This window comes from Herpailurus yagouaroundi, unplaced genomic scaffold (genome assembly GCF_014898765.1).
Source record: "Herpailurus yagouaroundi ecotype Mexico unplaced genomic scaffold, PumYag 77, whole genome shotgun sequence".
NCBI classification, from domain to species: domain Eukaryota; kingdom Metazoa; phylum Chordata; class Mammalia; order Carnivora; family Felidae; genus Herpailurus; species Herpailurus yagouaroundi.
In genome coordinates, this window is record NW_024412388.1 from 5,723,444 (window position 1) to 5,742,174 (window position 18,731).

Consider the following 18,731-nt stretch of genomic DNA (forward strand, 5'->3'; position numbering starts at 1 on the left):
TCTTTCTTTCTTTCTTCTTTCTTTCTCTCTTTCTCTCTTTCTCTCTTTCTTTCCTTCTTTCTTTCCTTCTTTCTTTCTTTCTTTCTTTCTCTCTTTCTCTCTTTCTTTCTTTCTCTTTCTTTCTTTCCTTCTTTCTTTCCTTCTTTCTCTCTTTCTCTCTTTCCTTCTTTCTTTCTTTCTCTCTTTCTCTCTTTCCTTCTTTCTTTCTCTCTTTCTTTCTTTCTTTCTTTCTCTCTTTCTTTCTTTCCTTCTTTCTTTCTTCTTTCTTTCTTTCTTTCTTTCATAAAGAAAAATTTAGTAGGCAAGGTCTCTGGATCTGGAGATACGGAAGCTCTCCCTTGAATAGTTTGGGGCAGCCTTTGGACTGCCCTGGAATTTGCACAAGAATAAAACAATAGCTGAATAACTGGTTTCCTCTCCTTTTGTGGGATTGATTAGCATTACTCAGGAATCTTATCCAAGGATGTCAGTGCCATGGGTGCTTATAAATGCTAGACTGATCCTACATGCTCTCTTAGTTTTGGGCTAGCAGAGAGATTCCAAAAGAACTTGGGTCATTCGTATAAACCACTGGCTTCTAATAGGACTCACCACCTCTAAGTTAAATAGGCATTTTTAGCAATACAAGTTGCCCTCAAATCAGGAATAGTCTGGGAATGTTGCTCGAATGCCTTTATCAACTCCTTTCTGTTTTCCAAGTCTCTGACCTGCTTCCTCATCCGCACAGATGACCCAGAGATGGTAAAGGAATGTCTCCGACTTCGGATACAAACACTCTTGTCCCCTCCTACTTACCTTGTCATCTGCTCAGTAAAGGTTCTTGGAAGGAACTCTGACGCTCATGCCCCAGAGCTTTTGCACATGCTGCTGACTCTGTCCATGTGCTCTCCACCCCCACCCCTTCCTTCCTTCCAGTTTCAGTTCCTGTAGTCCCTTCCTCAAAGCCTTCCTTTACTGCTCCCGGTGGGTCAAAGCCCCCCTCGTGGGTCTTCTCCACATACCCTGTGTACCTCTTCTCCCCCTGTGTACCTCTCCACATATGTGCCATGTCAGACTTGTGTATTTACTTGTTCACTGTCGGTCCCTTCAACGGGACTGGGTGTGAAGGAAGCAGGGCCAGTGTCCATGATTCTTTCCGGGAATTATTACCCAAAGAGTGATGAAGGCCAACGTGATGAGCCCCACCACGAGCGTTATCTGCAAAGCCAAAGACAAGACGTAGCTTTAGAGCACCTGGGAGGTAGGAGGTCACACTGATCACCAGACAGGTCCTGTGTTGTGATTCCTCTATTCCAGGGGTGTAACGACTGAGTATTGATACGTAAGAGAAAAGGAGACGGCAGCTACGTACAGAGAAGCACTCTCAGCAAGGCCTGTGGGCCACCCACGAAACACAGACCCACCGCTTCTAGCTCCGTGACCATCACCCCGCTCGAGGCCCCTGTCGGTTCTCCGGAGGAAGACCGTTCAAAGATCTTCTCATCATGTGCCTCGTTTCCACTCTGGCTCTACCAAACCCACCTCCTATGCAGCGGCTGGAACAATCGTCTCACAATCTAAGTAGAATTGCATCACTGCCCCACTCACAGCAGAGTGAGACCTATCTAGCTGCCCGTTGGAACGGGCCCCAGCCCCTGGCTATGTCGCCTGCCTTGACTTGCCTTCTTACCTCTCTCCAGCCCCAGCCGCTCCGCCTCCCTGGCTGCTTTTGGGAACCTCAGACACTCCAGCCCTGGGCTCGGTCTTCCGGGCTGCCCCTTCCCTTGTAGAGGTCTCCACTGAATGGTCACCTGCTCAGAGAGGCTTTCCCTGGTCCTCAGGCATGCGCTCGTCCTATTTATTTCATGCCGTTCCTAGCTTTCGTCTCGGTCTGCGCTGTTGTTGACTTGCGTGTTGATGTGTTTCCTACCCGTCTCTTCCTCCCAGGACGACACTGCAAGAGCCCTCTTAGGACATGCCGATGTGCTGGGTACCTGAACAAGGGAACAGGTTTGCCGCCTGGAAGCACAAACACACTCTGAATTATCGGGATTGAGTGGCAGAGAAATACAGCATGTTAGGGTTGCCAGGGTTTCAGGACTCATCTGATCCCATGTAATCTTCCTGAGGTGGGCATCCAGACTCTGCCTGACCTCTTACAGGGCTTGAGAGCTACTTATCACACAGTGGACCCAGGGGGATAACCGAGCACTGCCAACGAGGTGACATTATGTCATTTTCACGAGCTCCCTTAAAACTCCCACTCTGCCTTGACCACTTAGCATAACATTGATCAAGCCTGTACTGGGGAGATCGCGGAGGGGAGAGACAGACACGCAAAGAAAATAATCTAAGTCCGGGCCCCAAGTGTGAGGACTTTGGTAGAACATTCCTTAGAAGGTCTCCATTCTACCTAAGCCCCTTCCTAGCCGTCTCCATGTTGCTGAGACACCTGTGCAGATTAAAAGGATTGATGTTGGGACAATGGCCATCATAGAGCCTGGCACACACTAAGCGCCCAATAAATGTTTGCCTCGGGTCTCTCACAGAGCAGGTGACTATGGGGGAGGAGGGCACGGGCCTACCTGGCTCAAAACTACATTTCCCAGCCTGCCCGGCAGCCAGTGGGGCTGTCTGACCAAGCTCCTGCCAGTGTCAGCTGCGGTCAGATATGCACTTACTGGTAGGGCCTTAAAACACCGGCGTGGCCCCTCACCTCCCCTTCCCCCTTCTCTGGGCTGACAAGCTTGTCAGGGACCCAGCTGCAACCAGTGATGAGTCCAATGTCCTGGAACGGGACAGGAAGGCAAGGAGTGAGACAGGGGAGCTGAGCCTCCTTGCCAGCCGCTCGTCCTGGCTGTTGTGGGAAAGGCTGAGAGATCCGTCTCTCAGTTAAGCCCGTGCATCGGAGGCCTATTTGTTACAACAGCCTTGTCCACATCCGTGCTGAGACAATGGGTAGGTGAGGGGCTCTGGGAAGTGGAGTCTGCGGGAAGGGAGGAGGGAGGGGGTGGGGGGAGGCCACAGAATTCAAAGGTGAGGGGGATTCTGTTGGAGCGCCCAGCGGAGGGAGGTGGGAGAGGGCGTGGGACAGAGGCCATGACTCCGGTTTTATGATTTGTCTAGTGCACAGCAGTGAGTGGGAGAACGGTATTCGGGCATCACTTCCTGGAAAGCCGTGGACATTCTGGTAGAAGGGGGACCCAGGCTGAAGATTCGGTGACAGCTGACTTCCGGGGAGCCCATGGCCTCCTCCAGAGATAGTCTGCAAAATGACACAGAAAGCTGGACCCTGGAGAGACCCACCTCTGAGAAGTGAGAGACAGAGAGGCAGAGGCAGAGACCAAGAGGCAGAAAGGTCAAGCCCAATGAACCCTGCCAGGCCACCGGACTGGGCATCTCCTGCGAGGTCACTGGGCATCCCCCAAAAGTCTTTCTTTTGTTAGCTCTGCCTTTAATGTCCTTGGCCTTGGTGAGAACACAGCCAAGTATTTAGGGAGAGGGAGACACGATGTCTGCAATTTACTTGCAAATGCTTTGGAAAAAAACATCTATAGAGGCGGCTGAAGGAAATGCTACCACATGGTCAGGAGAGGGGAATCTGGTCGAAGGGCTGGGGGGGGTTCTTTGTAATATTCTTGAGGCTTCTTTAAGTTTAAAATGATATAAAGATCTCCTTGTTTTAAAAAGAACACGTTGAGGAGAGAGCAGGGCGCAAGCGGACCGAGCTTCAGAGAGTGTACCCAGGAGGGGGAGGAAAAGGGGGGTGGCCCACCCCTGGAGGGTGGGACTTTGTGGAAGATGGGGAGGGGGAGAAGGAGTAGGTGTCTGAGCATATTTTATGGCTGAAACAACTGTCTGGACACGGAAGGCGAGGGCTGGGATGGAAGGGAGGGGGACCCACAGGGGGAGGGGCAGAGTGGGGGCAGGGAGGGGAAGGGGAGAGGGGAGGAGGGGGAGGAGTGGATGAAGAAGGCGGGAAGGGGGAGAGGGGCCAAAGGGGGCAGGGGCCCAAACCCCGTGAAAATTTGGATCAGGCCTGGAGGTCAGCCTTGGGGTGGAGTGGGGCCACTCTTGGGAGAGAGTCTGCCCCCTTGACCATGCCCTCCCCCCTCCCGGAAGAAGCCAGGGCCCTTTTAAGTCGCAGCCCCGGTGGTGAGTCATGGCCCCCCCCCCCAACGTCCCCCTTTCCCCTCTCCCTCCCCTCCACCCCCTCACCACTTCCCAGGCTGCACCCCACTGAGCGCCCCCCCATAGGCCCATCCGCCCCCCCTCCCCCCGCAGCGCCCCCCTCCCCTGCCCCGCCTCCCCCCCCTCCCTGCAGCGCAAGGCTGGGGGCCCGCGGCGGGCCCATTCCTTTCCCCTGAGCCAGGCGTCTTCGCGCGGTTATCAAAGTTATTTTTACGCGTTGAGAATTTTTCAAGTGAGCACTTGTGCGGTGGCACCTTCTCCTTGTCGCGCTTGGGCCTTGAAGAAATTCAGCGGCTTATTTATAGCGGGTGTTTATTTTCACTCCGCGCCCGAACTTGAGCCTCCTGTTAAGTGCTCGCAGATCCAGATCGGGAGTGAACCCTGGCTTTCTTGCCACCTGACCCGGTGACAGGGTTTGGTTGACCTTCCAGCAGTGTCTGTGACCTGGGGGCGGGGCGGGAGGGGGGGTGTCCCTGGGGGCCCGGAAAGAAACACCGACCCGAGTTCAATCCTGGGCTTGGTGGAGGGGGGCGGGCGACGAGCGATGTCATGGCTGGCACTTAATTTCTACAAGGCGTCCTCCCCCTGGACCCCCACTCGGGGTGCGGAGCACGCCCACCTTCATCCGCCCTTAGGTGATGTACCCCCGTGAGGTCAGAGCAATATTCGACTCCGGGAAAGATTGCGCTTTTGAGTCACCCTCAGGCTCAGACTTTCCCCCCCCCCACACTTGCCCTGTGGGGGGGGGGGGGGGGCTCAGGGCGACGACAGGGATCCCCACTTGACAGAGACAGAGTCCAGCCGTTTGCTAAGTGGCACCCAGGTAACCCCCAGTAAGGTGGGATGCTGGGACGGGGCCCCACAAGGAGCTGTTCCTTCTGCCCCGGACGTTTGAGGGGCCTCGCTGTCCCCCCGGGGAAGAAGCCACTTTAGAAACAGAAAAAAAAAACCCCAAGGTGTGACAAAAGAATGGGTTTCAGAGCCACCACTGGCTGGCCCTCTCCGCGTAGTAATCACGGTGACTTACAGAAATTTCCCCGGGGGGTTGCCCAGAGAGGACCTGGAGTCCCGGAAGACGGCTCTGGCCAAAAAAAAAAACACCTCTGTACTCGAATCTGAGCGCTCAGATGCCTCCAACCATGTAACCGGCCTGCTTGGGCCTGATGGACACTTTCATGGTAATTTTTGGAGCTCTGGGGCTTGAGGCACAACTCAGAGCTGAATAAACCCCATCTTGGTTCTCTGACATTTGCCCGAAGCGGCTAGCCCGTCCATGATCTCTGAGCCAGGGTCATTTGAATTTATTTTACATCTATTCCGAAACAAGCCGGATTTGGCCGAAGTCACCCGCATTCAGCTCCAAACTGTAAAACCCCCATTTGCCTAGCAGTTGAGTTCAAAAAGAAAGGATCAGAGTATGATGTGCTTTTGTTTGATTTTGCTCTTACTCTCCAGAAAATGGGTCTGTGGTGGGAGTGGAGGGTTTACAAGCTCATGGTCCCAGGCGGAGATTCTGCGGCTCCTGGGGACGGCTGGGACCCCTGTTTCTGGCTGAGCAGCCGGAGGGGAGGGGGGCAGGGAGGGCGCCCTCTGTGTGTTCTATTTTCGGGGAGAGGGATGATCGGCAAAGGGCAAGAATCTTAAAAGAGAGACTTGAGGCAGAAAAGACTGTCTATACTGCAGGGGTCAAGAGGGCTCCCACTAGGACCACCCTCAGGCTGAACATCTTCAACACCTTCTGATTCTAGACCTTCCCAGCGTCCTCCTGGGCGACCCCTGGAGCTCGCAGATTGCTAGCTTTGGGGGTTTAATCTTCCCTTCTTAATTTCTACCCTGAAGGAGAATGGCTGCCTCAGTCAGCTGGTTACTTACTAGAAGCTTCCTCTCTGGGGGCTCCTGGTCATGATCAGAGATAGCGACCCATCCTCAAGAGCATAGGCAACACCCAGTCTAAAATCTGACTTGAACGTTGGGTTATTTAAAACAATGCTTTCTTCCCTTGGTGTCACTCCTTGATGCTTTCTTAATTTAAAGAGTTATTTATTGGGGCGCCTGGGTGGCTCAGTCAGTCAAGCGTCCGACTCTTGGTTTCGGCTCAGCCCGTGATCTCACAGTTTGTGAGTTCGAGCCCCGCATCGGGCTCCACGCTGACCCTGCGGAGTCTGCTTGGAATTCTCTCTCTGCCCCTCTCTCGCTTGCTCTGTCTCTGTCTCAAAATAAAGACATAAACTTAAAAAACATTTAAGCGTTATTTATTGGTTAGGAAAATTATAAAGCTTCTAAGAGCAAAAAATTACTTTTGATGTTATCGTAAATATAACTCTTGACTTTAACTCTACGGTCTTCTGTGATGTTGCCCATGTATGAGGAAATTGATTCCATTTTCTTAGCTTTATACTTCAGGAGATGGGAAGAGTATGTTTAAAATGTAATTTGGGGCGCGCCTGGGTGGCTCAGTCGGTAAAGCATCCGACTCTTGATTTCAGCTCAGGTTATGATCTCATAGTCGTGAGATCAAGTCCGGAGTTGGGCTCCGAGTTGGGCATGGACCCTGCTTAAGTTTCTCTCTCTCCCTCTCCCTCTGCCTCTCCCTTTCTCGCTCTCTCTCAAATAAGTAAAATAAAACAAAATGTAATTTTGTGGAACAGTGGGCTTTTGGGAGGAAACATTCTAAATAGGATGGCTCCCCCTGATCCTGGATGGGGACGAGTGTCAGTCTTAGCTTCCACTGAAATTTATGAATGACTGCAGAAAGTGGCCAGATCCAAAGTTCATCCTCTCTGCCCAAAGCACTAACTACCTTCAGTGTTATGCATAATTCAAGAGAGAAAGGCAGGCCTGGGCATTCGGGCTCAAGCTGGCGAGAGCCCAGGCGTCCTACCCTGGGGCAGTGCAGAGGCACGTTGTGGTGCGGGCGCCTGGGGGCTTCGGGAACCATCCCCTCCATTCACAGGTGTCCGAAGACCAAGCTTTTTAGGAAAACTGCAAATAAGATACTCTTCCTCTTGAATGATTTACCCTCTTCTAAGTAATGAGTGACATCAACCATAATCCATTTCAACCTCACTAGTTTAAAGACTATAATCATTTACATGGATGTTGTAAAAAAAAAAAAAAAAGTTTTGCTGAACAAGAAAAATCAGAGGGAACACATTTTTTTTAAGTTTACTTATTTTTGGGAGAGAGAAAGAGAGCAGATGGAGGAGGGGCAGAGAGAGAAGGGGAGAGAGAGAGAGAGAGGGAGAGAGAGAGACTCCCAAGCAGGCTCTACACCATTAGTGTAGAGTCTGATGCGGGACTCGAACTCACAAACCATGAGGTCATGACCTGAGCCGAAGTCGGACGCTTACCCGACTGAGCCACCCGGGTGCCCCCCAGAGAGAAAACATGTAATTTATGAAAGAGAAAAACATACCTGTAGTGATTTTAGCAGCCTTCCTTTGTCTATGAGTACCTTAATGCTGATTGAAATGATCCTTCTCTGTTCCCTAAATAAATCTTCTGTGTCTCCAGGGGGCAAGATTCCATTTTCCTTTCTTTTGGGTTTCTAAGAAGTTTTGAGGGTGACATAACTAAATTTCTTTTAAAATATTGAAGGGGATTATGGGGCTCTTGGGCGGCTCGGTCGGTTAAGCATCCGACTTTGGCTCAGGTCACGGTTTCGGAGTCCGTGAGTTCGGGCCCCGCGTCAGGCTCTGTGCTGACAGCTCAGAACTTGGGACCTGCTTCAGATTCTGTGTCTCCCCCTCTCTCTCTCTGCCCCTCCCCCATTTGCACTCTCTCTCTCTCTCTCTCTTTCTCTCAAAAAATGAGTGAACATTAAAAGCAATGCATACTTTGGCATGAGGATTATTTTGAGCTGAAGGCAAACGAGAAAAAAACGGACTCAGGAAATGCATTCTGTGCTATTATCTGGCCTCAAGTAGAGCCTATGTTTTCCTTTGAAGATGTTTCCCCCTCCTTCATACCAGGAAGGGAAGAAGGCAAATCACCAGAGATGCGGAGGGTGCCCGACTTGAGTCTGCGTAAACAACACTTTACTCAGGACCCCTTGTCTTCATTAGTTTCCCCCATACATTTATCTTCCCACATCCCTTTTCCATTGTCTGGTCACTTCTCCATAATTTATCCTCTTTGTTAAAATGGTGTCTAAGCTCCCCAAGTTGAACTGCTCTTCTGGGTCTTTCTTTCTTTTCTATGAAGACCTCTGCTTACATGAAAATTAAAATATCGATGGCGGGGCGCCTGGGTGGCGCAGTCGGTTAAGCGTCCGACTTCAGCCAGGTCACAATCCCGCGGTCCGTGAGTTTGAGCCCCGCGTCAGGCTCTGGGCTGATGGCTCAGAGCCTGTTTCCAATTCTGTGTCTCCCTCTCTCTCTGCCCCTCCCCCGTTCATGCTCTGTCTCTCTCTGTCCCAAAAATAAATAAACGTTGAAAAAAAAAATTAAAAAAAAAAAAAAATAAAATAAAATATCGATGGCAAGTAAAGTTTGTATGCCTATTTCCTGTTGATCTGGCTTTTGTCGGCTTAGTTCACAGGCCCAGGCACAGAACCTAAGAGGGAAGGGGAAAGTGTTTTCCTCGCCTACCTACCGTATTTTCTACTGAGATTAATTAAAATGGGTGGTTCTATCATTTAATCGGATCCATAAGATTTTATTACATGATCGGGGCACCTGCGTGGCTCCGTCAGTTAAGCGTCCGACTTCAGCTCAGGTCATGATTTCACAGTTCCCACATCGGGCTCTGTGCAGACAGCTCAGAGCCTGAAGCCTGCTTTAGATTCTGCGTCTCCTCCGTCTGCCCTTCCGCCACTCGTGCTCTGGCTCTCTTTTCTTTCTCTCAAAAAATGAATAAGCATTAAACGTTTTTGTTTTAAAAAGATTTTATTATATGATAAATAATTTTGGGAAAGAAACATGCGATGGATCACCGTCGCATGGAACTCTTTGAAGATTCTCTCCAGACCTATTTGCGTCCATCCCAGAATCCCAAGACTATCCACTTCCTGAGTTTGGAGACAAACAAGATAAGAGCTCCCGGGGACCACAGAGATTTGCAAATTTGAAACAAAAGAAATGTGAATGCTTTTTTTTTTTTTTTTTGCCCTGGAGGGTTTTCCTCCCATTTGCCAGGTGATTCACTGCCCGCCTGCTCTCCCGAGCTGTGCTGATGGGTCATCATTTGCTGAGAGTCGCCAAGCCTTTATTCCTGATCCTGGGTGGGAGAAAATATATGTGTGCGAAGGAAGTGGCTTAAAGCTTCCTCAGGATGGGGTGGGGACGAACTACAGCCTGGGGAAGAGACGTGGTTCAGTTCCGTAGTCAGCCAGGGAGGATCCTCATCACCACCTTGGTCATCACTGATGCCTTTGTCCTCCTCCTCCTCCTCCTCCTCCTCCTCCCCACTGTGTAGTCATGGTACCTGCCTGTATTTGCCATGCCCAGCGCCGAAACGGAGGCTTAACACACATCATCTCACAGCCACGGGCGATCACAGCCGTGGTGGGGATTCCGTTCCCATCCGAGACACGGAGACGGCAGTCCCAGGGACACGCGGTGAGCCGTGTGCACCTTTCTGGGTGACAGCAGCAGCAGGTGCAAGCTGGTTAGCAGGTCTAGAGGAAAACAACGCTGTTCAGGATGAGTCTGGTGTCCCCGGCAAGATGAAGGGCTCCCGGATGTAGTCTCTTCCTTCCTTCAAAAAGATCAGAGCGCCCGCACTGCGTGGGGAGTATGCCTGGGGCTTGGGGTTAGGAGGGCGCATGGGGCAGAGGTGGTGCCGACCTCAGGCTTTGGCTTCTAAGTGGAACCTGCAGTCCAGTAGGAACCGAGGAAGCAAGCAGTCGATCCCTGTAAAACCCAGGCCAAGATCAAAGAAAGCAGGAGATTGCAGCACGGAAGACGGAAGAAAGCCTAGCTGTGCTGCCTGGGGCTCCGCGGAGAGCCGGCCAAGAGCCGGCCCGGTGTGGCGAGCCTGGGCCTTCCGCGGGGAGCAGCGGTGGGCCACACGTGCTCACGGAACCACAGGGCCGTTCGAGGAGTCAACACCCAAGTCAAGGGTGTGGGTGGGAAAGCCCCATAGAGGAAGGAGATCAGGAGGCCCAGGGAGAAACCATGTCTTCCGGAGAAGCAGGCAAGTTCTCTGGGAGAGCGGGATGAGTCACCGGGGTGGGGTACTCTCAGCGAAGGGGAGTGGTGGGGTCCACCGCACCTGACGTGGCCACGGGAGATGCGTGGTCGAGTGTTACCCAGCGTGGCTCCCTCAGGAGACTGGGGTCCCTGGCCCCCCACTGAAGGAGGCAGAAGAGAGGTTTCCCAACCTCTGCCGTGGAATGGTTGAAGAAGAAACTGAGGCAGGTGAATGGTTGGCTGCTTGAATTCTGACTTCCTGGGACTTGCATATATATGTCTTAAGATCCCAGAACGCAGAGGCTCCTCGCTAGAAGCGGAAGGCGCGGGCCGGGGGCGGAATGTTGAATATTGCGGAGGCGAGGGAAAAACTCCCAAGAATCTGTGATTTGGGTTGCTGTGGAGGACAGCGGGGTGATGGAGAAAGAACAGGAGACAGGAAGTGCCTGGGGAACAGTGAGGACGGCAGAAATGATACTCGTGGCCCAGAAGGAGGCAGGGTCTCGCGGAACGAAGGTGTGCTCCATACACAACAGAGAGACCTGGCTGTAAGTCCGAGGGTCGTGGGATGCAGAGGAGCTCCCTGTAAAGATCAGAGGGAGACAGACATTAGCTGCTGTCACGGCATGCCGTGGGCCACCTGGACCCAGGAGAAATTCCATCCTGTTTCCAACAGACCTCCGCAAATGGGCAGAGAGCAGAGTCCAGGAGTGAGACATCGACGGGAAGCCACTTGACAAAAATCAGATCCTTTCACCGTTGGCAACCCCGCCCCCCAAAGTTTACTGAGCATTAGCCATTGGCCAGGCACTGGGATAGAGGTGCTGGGGACACAATGGTGAATGAGACAGGACGTCATAGTGCCTGCCCTCCTAAACCTGGCCTTCCAATGGCAGTAAGCAAGCAAAAACCCACACCAAAAAAATATAAATATAAATATATAAATATAAATATAAATATAATGCAAGTTAACCTAGGCAGTCAATACAAGGGGCTGAGATGGAAAATAACTGAGAGGGACCTAAGGAGGGAAGGGTAATCAGAGAAAACCTCCTGGAGTGTGTGAAATCACCCTGAGGCGTGAAGGAAGAGAAGGAGCTAGTTAAGCAAAGGAGAGCGGACACTGGACACCGCAGGTGCAAAGGTCCTGGGGCAGGAAAGGCTTGGGGATATTCAAAGAGTGGGAAGAATACAATAGGAGTGGTACAGGTTGGGTTTGGTGAGGAGGGCAGGGGCTTCTGGGGGTTCAACAAGGGGGGGGGTGACATGATCTGCTTCGTGTTTCAAGAAAGTCATTTTTGCTGCTGTGTGGAAACTAGATCGTGAGGCTTCTGACAAATTCCCGACTTAACAATTTCACGTCTCAAAGGGACTACTCCCAGGAATGGCCCACCATATGGAGGGACTGTTGGCCAGGTAGACAGGCTAGAAATCTGGAAGTAGCCAACTGTGGAGCCTTAGCATTTACGGTGTCTGAGAAGGACAACAGAGTCAAGCGTAGTTTCTAATCTTCAGCACGGGAGATTTCAAAAGGTGTCGAAGAGGCTCGTGATTCTAAGACGTGCATCTCAAAAGGGGAGATGGGCTCAGAGTCATAGACGTCTTCGGGCGGGGAGGGAGCTGAGGTTTTTAGGAGCAGGTACCTAAAAAGAAAAGACAGTGACGAGCCGTGGACAAATCCAAGACTGGTAGGGACCTCTCAGAGCAATCGCAGGGATGCTCCTCCCTGAGAAAAGGAAAGGCAAAATGAAAAATGATGAGGGCAGGACTGGGTGGTGGGGGGGCGGATTCGTGCCTGCACCTTGCTGGCTGCGGTACCCCCCCCCCCCCCACATCTGGCCCCAGGGAGGCGCTCGTTAATGTTTGTTGAATGAATGATTGCACAGGTGTCATAGGGCCACTGTGATAAAGATATGCAAACGATCCAGGCTTGGGGCTTGGGGGCCGCAGACTTGCCTGACGAGGACTTCGCCCTTCTCCGTGGCATCGATTTCGGCTGCCCAGTTCGGAGCCTGGGTGGGGAGGTGGGGAACAGACCTCACTTGCCGAGACAGAAGCATGAGGGGAGGGGACTCTCTCCTCCCCGGTGGCCAGGGATCTGACACCTGGATGTGGCCGATGGGATGCTCTTGAATGGCTCGCGTGGAAGCAGGGACCGACCGTTGAGAGATTTTGCCAGATTAGCCCAGGCAGCAGCAACAGCGTCCTTACCCTGCCCTGCCCTGTCCCTGCCCGGCTTGTCTTTCTTTCTTTAAAACTTTTTGCTTTGAAAGGCTATAGAGCCACAGCTAGTCACAGGGACTGTAGAGAGGTCCCGGGTCCCCTTCCCCCGCTGTGGTCGGGTCTCACGCGACCCTAGCATGACCTCGGGACCGGGCAAATGACACAGTGGGTGTGGGCCTCTTCCTGGCTGTTCGCAGGTCTGGTTCTGAGCCTTCTTACCGGCCGCTGCTCAGTTCAATACCCTTCCAAAATTGTCCTTCTGCCTCAATTACCCCGGGTCTGTTTCGCCGTTTCTAACTAAGAATGTGGACTGGTCCTTTGAAAGGGTGATAGGACGGTAGAAGTCTGGCGAGGGCACAGCCAGAAAGAAGGCTCGTGTGTCCCCCCCCCCACCTCCGCCCCCCTCGTGCTTGAGGGGCTCAAGGGAGGCAGAGAAGAGGCTGCCCCGGAGCTGGGGAGGGATGTACGGACTTGATCCTGTGAGCAGTGGAAGCTGTCAGGGGTTTCCCAGTTGGGGATGACGTGAGCAAGGAGGCCTCTGGCTGCGAGTGGGGGAGGGGCGGCTGGGAGCCCTGGGGCTGGGGGCTGGTAATACATCGTCCGGAGACCTACCGTCAGGAGCAGTGGGTGGAGGGGACAGTTGAGGAAACATTCGGAGGCAGACCTGGCAGGTCTGGGATCTGGTTGGGAGGAGGGGGGAGAAACGGGAACTAGCAGGGGAAGGTAGGGGGAGAGGATGAGGGGAGGGGGAGAGGAGGAGCGGGGAGAGGGTGGAAGAGGAAGAAGACGAAGGGAGGAGGAAGGGGAGGAAGGGGACGGGAAGGGGGAGGGGGGGAAGGAGGAGGAGGAAAGGAGAAGAAAGGAGGAGGAGGGGGCAGGAGGGGGAAGGGGAGGAAGGAGAAGTTAATCGGAAGATGACGGGGCTTTGAGTCACAGCCCCAGCAAGCGAGCTGTGGCCCTCAGTGCAGATTAAGTGGGTTGCAGGAAAACAGCCCACGCAGAGCCTGGGCACCGGGTCCTCAGCAGCGCCCCTCTGGTTGGAGGGATCTGGTCTGGGGCTTGCTCGTGGAGCCCCGCTCTCTCCCTCCCAGGCGTGCGGGGGTGGGGGTGGGGGGCGCAGCTTTGCTTTGGATGAGCGCCTCCCCCAGCTTGGGGGTGGCGGGGGGCTGATGACAATCCCCTTCCCCATCAAGGTTATGTTTCATAGCATTTCTGAAGCACTTTTGTGCCAGACGCTCCGAAGTGCTTCTCACTTAACGTTCCCCGTTGGGGGGGGGGGGGGGGGGTAGACGCTAGGAAGGGGTGCTTGGGACAGGAGTGGGTAGGTGGAGACCAAAGTGTCATTTTTATCCCCGAACGAAGAACGAACACCAAGCGGACCTGCCACTTCTCCCCGAAGCGAGAAAGCCGAGGCACCAAGGAGCCGGGCGTCGCCGGCTTGGAGGGGGGTTGGTCCCTTCTCCCCAGCACACTGGTGGGGGGGAGGGGTGAATGGGGCAGTAGGACGGCGCTCCCACCAGCGGCAAAGAAAGGAGCGACGCTGTCACGCTGTCACGGGGAGGTTAGGAAGGGTGCTTTGCTGGCACTGCTGGAAGGGGGACGCATGGAGATCAGAGGCTACAAAGGCAACTGGGTGTGAGGCCTGAGGGTTGAACAAAACCTTCGGAGTTGTAAGGGCAGAAAGTTCGGCGCAGAAACGCGAGTTATTAAGGAGACAGGATGGACGAGACTTGGCCGGACTCTTTGGATTTGGGGGTGATGGTGGCCCCCAGGGTCGTGGGGCTGCTCGCTGAGACCCAGGTTACACAAGGAGAAACAGATTGCGGAGAGAGACCATGAGGTGTGGGTTTTGAATAGTTAGAGCTGCCTGGCCCCATGGGCCACCAGGGGAGAGACTGGCGGGAAATGTGCCCTTGAATCATCAGCGTGGTCACCGAGCAGATACTCACCAACCACCTACTATGTGCCAAGAGCTTTCTTGGTGTCAGGAACGACATGGGAGAAAGATAACCGACCAGACCCCTGCCTGCATGGACTTGAGACTCTAGTCGTGGGGACAGGCATACCACAAAAATATGTATACGTAAATACTCATGTATACGTATACATATACATATACATATACATATACATATACATATACATGTAAATTTCTCATTAGATAACAAATTATTCTAGGTGCTGTGAGAAAGCACCAGGGGACTCGGGGAAGCAGGAGACAACCATGCCGAGAGGAGGGGACCCAGACAGCATATGCCAAGGCCCTGTGGTAGAAAGAGGTTGCTTCTCCCAGGGAGCCCAAATAAGCCCAGAGTGGCAGACAGTCGAGATCACAGAGTAGAGAATGAAGATGGAGAGTCAGGGATTGTGGCTCATATTTTGACATTATTCTGGGTCCCATGGGAACTCATCAATGAGTTTTTCAGAAGGAGTGAGGGGAGGCTCCCATAACCGCGCTGTGGGGGTGGAGAGTGGGAGGGATCTCACAAGCCTTGGAGATACCGTCAATAAGCCTTGTGATTCACTGGAATTGAGGCAAGGCGGGAGCAGGAAGAAAGCAGCAGGACTCCCAGGCCAAGGGGGGGCTGCCCACTGAGAGAGGGTCCAGGTGGGAGCAGGTGCAGGGGGAGGTGGTGGGACATCCGAGGGAGGGCCCAAACAGCTGACTGGGGATGTGGGTCTGGCATGGGGGACCGGGCGTCAGGGCCGCAGGTATAAATCTGGAAAACATGAGCCGACTGAAGGTGCTTCAAGTCACGGGCATGAGTGAGACTGGAGAGCCCTTAGAGCGGTCCACGAAGTATGGCCAGGACCCAGCCCTGGGGACCCCAGTTTTGGAGAATAGATGGAGGGGTCTTGGGTGAAGGGGTGAAGGGGTGTAGTTAAAACAGTCAGTGGGGGTGAGGTTTTTTTTTAGGCTACAAGCTGCGGGGAGGGGGGTTGAAGGTCGGGGTCCCAGAGAAAAGGATAGAATGTCTCCACGTATGTGGGGAGTGACCACGTGGGAGAGTGTAGACTCATTTTGTCTACACTTGCAATAGGGTCTTTGGCTTAACATAAGGAAAAACTTCCCAAATCCAGAGCAGTACAGAAATAGCCAACAGGCTCTAGAAGGGATTTCATCATCAGAGGGGTGCTTGCCAGAGATGACCTTCCAGATCCAGATTCCATCCGTCCGGTTTATGTCTGAAACAAGGGAAAAAGAAGAATTTGCTTTAGCAACGGAAGTCTTTTAACAAGGGGTCAGTAACTAGGGGCGCCTGGGTGGCTCAGGTGTTTAAGCCTCTGACTCTTGATTTTGGCTCAGGCCGTGATCTCACCGTTCGTGAGATAGAGCCCCGTGTTGCAATTCTCTCTCTCCTTCTCTCTGCCCTTCCCCTGCTCTCTCTCTCTCTCTCTCTCTCTCTCAAAATAAATAAATTTATTTTTAAATTAAAAATGTTGTTTTAAACATCAGAAACTAGATCCAGCCATGGGGCACATATTTATTGAGCTCCTGCAGCATACCAGGCACTGGGACTTGGTGGCCCTCACGGGGTCTGGGGACAGACATCTTCATTTCCTGTGGATGCACCTGTGTCCCTCCTGCCGGGCAAGTGCGGGTCTTTGGTCACTTCCTGTTGGTCACTGGAGTGCAGCAAAGCATCAGTTTAACAACGCATGAGGTCAAGTCTCAGCATTTAGAAAGTCATCAGAAAGTTGAATAGATGTGTTGCTCTTCCACTCTCTGGAGTACCTTCCCTCTCATCAAAAGACAACACCATCCCATATTTTTACCACTGGTGTCCCCCTCCGTGGTGAAGGTGGCCAGGCGGGGTGTTTCAGTGCCGAGGAATTCACGGTACAGAGTTTCACTCGTCCCTCCCAGCCTCTCCCGGAAGCCACATGTCTATGCCCAAGGAGGCGGCACAAAGCCAAAAGTATATGATGCACTTACTAATTATGCTGTTTGTGCCCTTCTCGAGAGACCTCACTCCTGTTGCTTGCAGGGTGTCTCCCCCCCCCCTTGGAAAGTGCCACACATTCATTATTAGCCTTTGTTAGTCGTTCATTAAATATTTATATTGGGCACTGGATAAATGGGAGGAGGAGGGGGCCCGGAGGAGAAGGGTGGTGGAGAGTCTCAGGCAGGTTCTTTGAGCGCAAAGAACAGGGACTGATGAGGAGGGGAGGCTGGGGAGGGAAGGGAAAACTCTCCAAATAGAAGGAGTAGGAGGGGGTGTAAAGAAAGGAGGGAGATGGGCAGAACAAGGGGAGAGAGTAGTGGGGAAAGACTGTCAGAAGGACAGGACGACAGCTAAGGGGCGTTCTCTTTTGAGATAAATCTGTTCCAACTGTTTTGCTGTTGTCGAAAATTCAAATGCCCAACTGTCAGGGATCAAATTCCAGAGGGAGGGTCCGGATTGGCCAGGTTTTTGCCACATCCTTTGGGAAGGTGGGGCATGTTGCTTGACACCATAGAATGGGGGACGGGTAATTCTTCCAAGGAAAATCAGCCTCCTTCCGGTGGGGGAAACATGGTGAGTTGACAGTGGAAGGCAGGAGCTGCTGTGATCAAGAATGATCCCTGCTTGTAGCGGGGGGGGGGGAAGCTGACCCTTGCAAAGAGATGGTGGTGGACGCGTCCAGCAGAGAGAGCAGTGCACCCAAAGCCTGGAAGTGAGGAAGGGCCAAGAACTGAGGAAGGGGGCACCTTGTGGTCCCTGCGGTTGCAGGGGTTGTTAGGGGGAGTGAGAGGCAGGTCATTAAGTGGTGGTTGGGTTTTCTCTAATTGCGTTGAGATGCTGAAAAAAAAGATCCGAAAAGAGAAAGTGAGGCGATATGGTGTTCATTTGGAAAGATCACCTGGCTGGAGGGTAGTCAGTATGTGACAGAGGGCACTCAGTGGAGTGAGCACTCCTCGGGGGCCCTTGGTCAGCATAGGGTTGTGGCTGAGAATGGAGTATGGATCACGCAGGGGAGGACAGACTTCCTCAACACTCTTAGGTGCGTGACTGGGATATGCAAATTAAGCTGACAAAAGACGGACTAATAAGAGAAAAAGCATACAGATTTTTTTTAAGGTTTATTTATTTATTTTGAGAGAGAGAGCTAGTGTGTACCTGCACAGGGGAGAGGCAGGGAGAGAGGGAGAGAGAAAGAATCCCAAGCAGGCTCTGCACTGCCAGCACAGAGCCCAGGGCAGGGCTTGAACTCACAAACCGTGAGATCATGACCTGAGCAGAAACCGAGAGTCAGACGCTTAACCAGCTGAGCCACCTAGGTGCCCCTAAATGTTATTTTTGATTTTACATGCAGGGGACTTCCCCAGAAAAGAAGCAAAAACCCAAAAAAAGTGGCTAGACTTGGCAGTTTATGCACCATTTTAACAAAAGGCTTTATATCGTAAAAAAGGGCTTAGACAAAGAAAAGAGGGCTTCTAGGGGGCAGTAAATTGCGGGAAGGGAGATATGTGGGGGAACTAAGGGCAGATAGGGTGATTTAGAGATTTGCTTATGCAGAGTCACCTTGGTACGTTAAGAGTCACCTTGGTACACCTTGCAGAGTCTCCGTCTCTGATGATAAGGGTTGTTCTCCCCATCGTGGTGCAGGAGAAGCCTGGGACACCTTCACAAGGGGAGGCCATGCCCTGGTTTCAGGCAGATAACAGGAGAGCAGAGAGGCCTTCCTGTGTTCGCGTTCTCTCAGTTGCCTTCAGCCCAACATAGTCCTCCTGCCACAGGAGCATATTTTGGGATGGCGTATCTGGCCCCCTTTGAAGGCATGGGACCCAGACAGGCAAGGGGTTGGCGTGGCAAGTCCGTTTCTCCAAGAGGGACAAAACAAATGCCACAGATGCAGGCGTCGTGTCAAGAAGAACAAGCAGACAGCACGCAGCCACAGGGTGCTCCTGAGAGAGGGGCGGAGCCCGCAGGTACCAGGCACCCGGGTAGGCAGGGCATGGGCGAGGAAGGAGCAGGAGACACTGTGAGTCTAAATAAACAATCAGGTCCAAAGTCTGCAGCGGCAGCAGGCGTTGGCAGCGTCGTGGCGAGCGGACCTACCTTCCAAAGTCTGCAGTGGCTGAGACAAGCCAAGAGGAACCGATGGGTCCATGGGAACAGCAGAGGAAGGCGGGCTGCCTGCCCCCTGTGTCCCTGGCCTGACTTCTTGTCAGGGAGAGAAGACCCGTGTGTTTTGGGAGGGTCTTGATTGAGGCAAGCAAAG

At 52.8% G+C, this 18,731-nt stretch overlaps 3 long non-coding RNA genes across 4 annotated transcripts in view; 1 reads left to right on the forward strand and 2 right to left on the reverse strand.

Annotated features, from left to right (window-relative positions):
• Positions 1–2,570, forward strand: part of LOC121020296 (uncharacterized) — a 24,825-nt gene extending 22,255 nt beyond the window's left edge. For both annotated transcript variants that reach the window (XR_005786056.1, XR_005786062.1), the window contains one exon: positions 1,297–2,570. This is a non-coding gene — a long non-coding RNA (uncharacterized LOC121020296). The remainder of the gene's footprint in view (positions 1–1,296) is intronic.
• A 6,688-nt stretch (positions 2,571–9,258) lies between these two features.
• On the reverse strand, positions 9,259–9,728 carry LOC121020320 (uncharacterized). Its single transcript, XR_005786067.1, has 2 exons — positions 9,595–9,728; positions 9,259–9,387 (listed from the first exon to the last, which is right to left on the reverse strand). It is a non-coding gene; the product is annotated as an uncharacterized LOC121020320 (long non-coding RNA).
• Positions 9,729–14,891: 5,163 nt separating this feature from the next.
• On the reverse strand, positions 14,892–18,731 carry LOC121020326 (uncharacterized). The gene is made up of 2 exons (XR_005786068.1): positions 18,052–18,731; positions 14,892–15,710 (listed from the first exon to the last, which is right to left on the reverse strand). It is a non-coding gene; the product is annotated as an uncharacterized LOC121020326 (long non-coding RNA).